The following is a 6,000-nucleotide window of genomic DNA, read 5'->3' as shown; positions in this document are numbered from 1 at the left end:
ATTCTATTACCCAAAGTGCATATTTATGCCTATATGATCGTGAAACCTCAATAATATACACTTCTCGACACTTGGTTTTTCATGAATGAGTGTTCCATTTTGCGACACCAACCACATCATTTACTAACAATAACTCCAAGGAGTCTGATAACCGAGTTTTTACCTTTCCTATTGTTTCTCTTGTGCCAACTGCAAGTCGCACTACAACTGCATAACCAATGGTTACAACACTAGTGACGATACCTCAATCTGCATCAACAAACATGCCACCATCTGCCTCCACAACTCTATCAACTCAGTCCCCAACTCCGTCTACTCAACCAGGGACAGACCCTCGGGCTATATCACCAGACATACAACATCCAATGGCTGCTGCTACACCTAATTCAACGGCACAACCAACAGCACAACCAGCACCGCGTCGGACAACTAGACCACCAAAATCAGTTCAAATACTTAACCTCCATACGGCTTTACTACCTACACCACCTGAAATAATTCCTACATCTGTGGCTGAAGCTCTTAAAAACCCTAGGCGTAAAGCCATAATTGATGAAAAAAATTCTCAGCTACGCTACTATATGTGGGATTTGTTAATTGTTCTAACATTTCATATGTTGTTGGTTGTAGGTGGGTCTTCACAATTAAGTGCAATGCTCATGTATCAATAGACAACTACAAAGCTAAACTAGTTTCTAATGGCTATAACAAACTGTCCGACATTGACTACAATGATACATTCAGTCTGGTAGTCAAATCTGCCACAATTCATATAGTTCTTAGCACTGCAGTATCATGCAACTTGTCCTTAAAACAACTCGACGTCACCACTGTGTTTCTTCAAGGACAACTACATGACAAGGTGTACATGACACAGCCGGTTGGTTTTCAGGACAAAGACAATCCTACTGCAGTGTGTAAGATTCTGAAAGCAATTTACGGCCTCAAATAAGCAACGCGTGCTTGGTACAACGAGCTACACATGTTTTTGCTTCAGTCTGGATTCAGAAACCTAATAGCTGATTCTTCACTATTCATCTACAACAAAGACAACATTATTCTTTACATGACGTAGAAGACATTATCATCATGGGCTATAGAAAAACTCACATAACCCGGTTTATCACTTCTCTTTCTCATAATTTTTCACTTAAATATTTGGGTGATCTAACATATGTTATGGATATTGAAGTCACGTAACTCTGCTGGCTTACATCTTACTCAACGTCAATATATTGCAGATTTTCTCCATCTCACAAAGATGACGAATGGAAAATCAGTATCGACTCCAGTGTTCCCAACAACACCTCTAGACCTTGACACTGTAACTGTTTTAGATGATGCAAAAAAAAATACATGGCTGTAGTGAGTAGTCTCCAATATATCTCTTTAACCATTCCTTATATCTCTTTTTCTGTCAACAAGTTGTAGCAATTCATGCACAGACCCATAACTGATCATTGGAAAGCAGACAAATGCGTCATACAATACCTCTCTGGAACACAGGACCATGGAGTATATCTTTGCAGAAACAACACTACCACTTTACATGCCTTTACCAATGTGGATTGGCCAGGAAACAAAGATGATTATACATCCATAGGGGCATACATAGTTTATCTTGGCCAACACCCCGTGGAATAGTCACCAAAGGAGTATACCGGTGTTGCCTGAATATAAGGCCCTCGCAAACACAGCTGCAGAAGTCTGTTGTACACTTTCATATTGCTCACAGAGTTATGCATCAAAGTTCCCACATGCGCCAACTACTTAGCTGCAAACCCGGTGTTTCACTCATGCAAGAAACACATCGCACTCGATTACCACTTTGTTAGAGGATACATTCATGGACAGATGAGAGTGTTCCATGTTCACTCAGCAGATCAACTTGTCGATGCTTTCACTGAGCCACTATCACGAGCTCGTTTCGACACACTGAGATTCAAGATTGGTCTCTCCTCCGAACTGCCCGTCTTGAGGGGACGTGATAAGATATAGATTGCCAATGATTATTTCCTTGTAATAATGCTCTCATATTAGCTTTCCATCTCTGTATATTTGATTCCTCTGTATATTAATTGAACCATTGTATACAAACAGAGCCATCACTTATAATAATATCTCGATTATGACATGCGCTTAAAAGCACGAAAATATTTTTTAACAAATTCTAATAAGTAATGTTAAAAACTATTATGACATTTTTTTATAAGTAATGTTAAAAAAAATTATTTTAGTGTATTTTAAAACTATATAATTATATTATTTTACATTTATAGTAAAAAAATTATCTAAAATCTTACTTAATTTTGTTTTTAATTATTTCAACCTGTTTCATTACGAAGTTTAATAAAATATGTTTAACTTGTTTGATTAAATTTGTGATATATACTTATTTGATAAAATTTTGAATTATAAAACTTATTTAATGTTATTCTATTGACTCCAACATTTTATTTGTATAAAACTACTTGATATCAACTTAAATCAAGCATAATATCGCATATATATGTTCTTAAGAATAAAAACAATTAAGAATAATAATCTAATGTTTATTAAGTTTAAATGAATGCAAGTTTTAATTTATGAACATACAAGGAAAATAATCTATTAATTTAATTAATTTTATATCAAATAAAGTTTTTGTAGTATCTAAATCTGCAAAAAATTGATATACGTATTTTAAATTTTTATAAATTATTGAGTGGTTTTAAATCAATTAATATAAAAGAAGATAAATAATAAGAATTAAAAAATAGGACCTATTTTTTTATATTTTTTGGATACAAGATTAGTTATTGTGTTGTTTGAAAACACATTTATTAGTATAATATTATTTTCTATAATTAGAATAGTGAATTTAACTTTATAATAGAAGGGTGTATTTAATTTAAAAATTAAAAAAAATGTTAGTTATATTTCTGTTTTAATAAAATAGATTCTCCTTTCGCATAGCCATCACTTTGTGTGCCTTCTTGGGCTTCAATTTACGTGGAAGATGTGTTGTTTACTTGTATATGTACGTACCATTCAATATGTTAAGGCAACCAATCTCTTGTCTAAAATAAACTATAAGCTGTCAACATGGAAGCTCATCATTTCGAAATTGGACCACAGTAAAATCTATTTCCTAGAAATTTCCAAGTTGATTGAGATTTTTATTAAGACCACGATAATCCTATTCCTAGTCTCCTAGACTTTTCCATCTGAAAGCAAATACTTGTCTAGTTGCTTACAAAAACGAAGAAAATGCATGTATCAAAATCCTAACAATTTCGCGAAATTGAACCAAGCTTAGACTGATTATAAATGACTGGAAAAATAACTGAAATCAATTTAACTAATCGAATCCAATTTAATCAAATATATTCATTGATTTGGGTCTGTTAAATTGGTTTCAGTTAATTGACTAAAATGAAATCAAGTTGAAAAAAAAACATCATCTCTGAATGTATCTTTTGCTATAAAACTATTTGGTTATTTTCTGATAAATTTTAAGAGAAATATAAAAAGAAAATGGGGAAAAAAGAATTCCTTTAGATAAAGTAAAGTTGACGAAGACTCTTAGACTTTTTTGGCAGAAGAAATTTTGTGATAGCTTGAAAATAAAGCTCGTTCCATTTAAATTAAAATTAAGAAATTCTATGGCTCGAATCTTTAGTATTATATTATTATTACATGTGTTTCTATGGAATATATTTTTTAACTATTTTATAATTTCAATACAATTTTCATTAATTTATTTATTTTACTCCTAATTAAAATAAGAAAAACAATAAGTTCTATAAATTTTATTAACTAACTAACAATGAATTTGAACATTTTAACTATTTTTAATTTTTACCAAAAAAAATTAAACGATTTGATCTAAAACAATAGGGTAATAATTTTTGTAACTTGACTTGACCTGGAATTCACTTTTAATAAGTCTTCGAAAGCCGAGTTGGTGAAGGACTGTATCTAATCTATTAAAAGAGGAGTACAAATTTAAACTACCCCTTAGTTTTGCAAGTTATTTACAATGGCATGCCACTGAAGTTATTAATTAACCTACTTTTTAGGATTCTTTGTCTTTTCATCTTTAATTAATGCATTTGAAAATCAAATTCTAACTAAAAAATCATGGAAACAATAATTAATAAATCTAGCTTTTAGTATTATTTGTCTTTTCCTATTTTATTATATATATATATATATATATGTACGTGTTTGTAAATAATTAATTATATATTATATATATCATAATTAAATACATATTAATTAACTTACCTTTTAGATTTTTTTCTTTTTAAATATCTACCTAGCTTTAAATAGTTGATGAACAATATTGTTTTAAAAGCTATATAATTATATTTTTATTATATACAAGTAATAACTAAAATAAAAGTCACATAAAAAGAACGATTTATATAATTTAGATTATCGCTTATACAAATAAATATGTATTTAAAAAAATAAAAATAAAAATAAACATCCGCGCAGATCAAGCTCCATTTTAAATCTAAAACAGAAGTCAAGCTACAAAATATATATTTTTTAGTAAGCGCATGCAAACTTTTCTCAACCAAAAAGCATAGAGACAAAGAAATTTCTGATAAAAGTGGACAAATATATGAGTCACTACGAGCATCTTTAGTCCATTCTATTTTTGATTTCAAATTCTATTGTGTAATAAATCTTTTCTAACCTCACTCAATATTGAACTCCAAAATGGAGTTAATCAATTCATCACTAAAAAATGGAGTTGAACATTTTATTTATAAAATATTCTTTTAAAATTAAATATTTTAATTAAATATTATTATAAAAGTATATTAGTATTATTTTATTATTTATATTCTAAAAATTATTATTTTTATTTCCTAAATACAGAAATAGTCATCTAATGAACAATTTTTTTGATACAACATAATATAAAACATAATAAAATCATACATAAAAATACAAATAGATACCATAAAATAACAATAACATAAAATAAATGTTACAACAAAGATAATTGCTTAATAATCTGAAAACTACTTCAAGATCCACAAAAATCATTAAAATATTGTCCAAACGATGTAGATGGTGGAAGAGCTTCTTGTTGAAGACTGATTTTGTAAAATCCGTGCTTGTTGAGCTTGAATATATGCTCGAATATTGGAACCGTTTACAGAATTCAAATCAAGAAATAAATTTTAAATAAAAAATATCTTCATGTATCTATAAATACTACTAGATTTTAATAGTGATCATTTTAATTTCAAAAACATGTATCTTTTTGTTCTTTGTAAATTTTCTTTTCTAAAATGAATTTTGATTTCAGAAATATACCAGGTTTGCTTGGTTCATCATCATCATCATCATCATCATCTTGAGAAGATGATGAAAATATGGAAATCATCAATAGTGCTAATCATCAAAAAGAAGCAACATATCTTGCTATTTCTAATAACAATTAAATGATTCAAGTATTTTCTTCATCAACAAAGCAACCATGCGATTCATGGTGGCTTAGTTCTAGGGCGTTCTTTCATCCATTGTGATCGAGAAAGTGCAAACTGTAGATTTTTCATTAATTACTTCGCAGAAAATATTAACTATAACGATGTTGTATTTCCCAGAGGATACCATATGTCTCATCCTCCATTTCTGCGTATTATGAATGCAGTCGAAACTCATGGAATTTACTTCACACAACAAACGGATATAATGAGTAGATTTGAATTAACATCCCTTCAAAAATAACCTTAGTGTTTTGGGATCTAGCACATGGTGTTTCGGCGGATGCCATGGACGAGTACATAAAAATAGACGAATCAACGACAATCAAAAGAATGAAGATATTTTGTCAAGCAATCGTGGTTATAAATCCATTGCAGTATATACAGTCACCAACATCTAATGATGTTTCTAGACTTCTTCACATTGGTGAAAAGCGGAGTTTTTGTGGAATGCTTGGTAGCTTGGACTGCATGCATTGGCAATGGAAGAATTTTTTAATTTTGGGCGGGACAA

Source organism: Brassica napus, chromosome A1 (genome assembly GCF_020379485.1).
Source record: "Brassica napus cultivar Da-Ae chromosome A1, Da-Ae, whole genome shotgun sequence".
NCBI classification, from domain to species: domain Eukaryota; kingdom Viridiplantae; phylum Streptophyta; class Magnoliopsida; order Brassicales; family Brassicaceae; genus Brassica; species Brassica napus.
The sequence above is the reverse complement of the archived record's forward strand: the minus strand, read 5'-3'. Positions refer to the sequence as shown.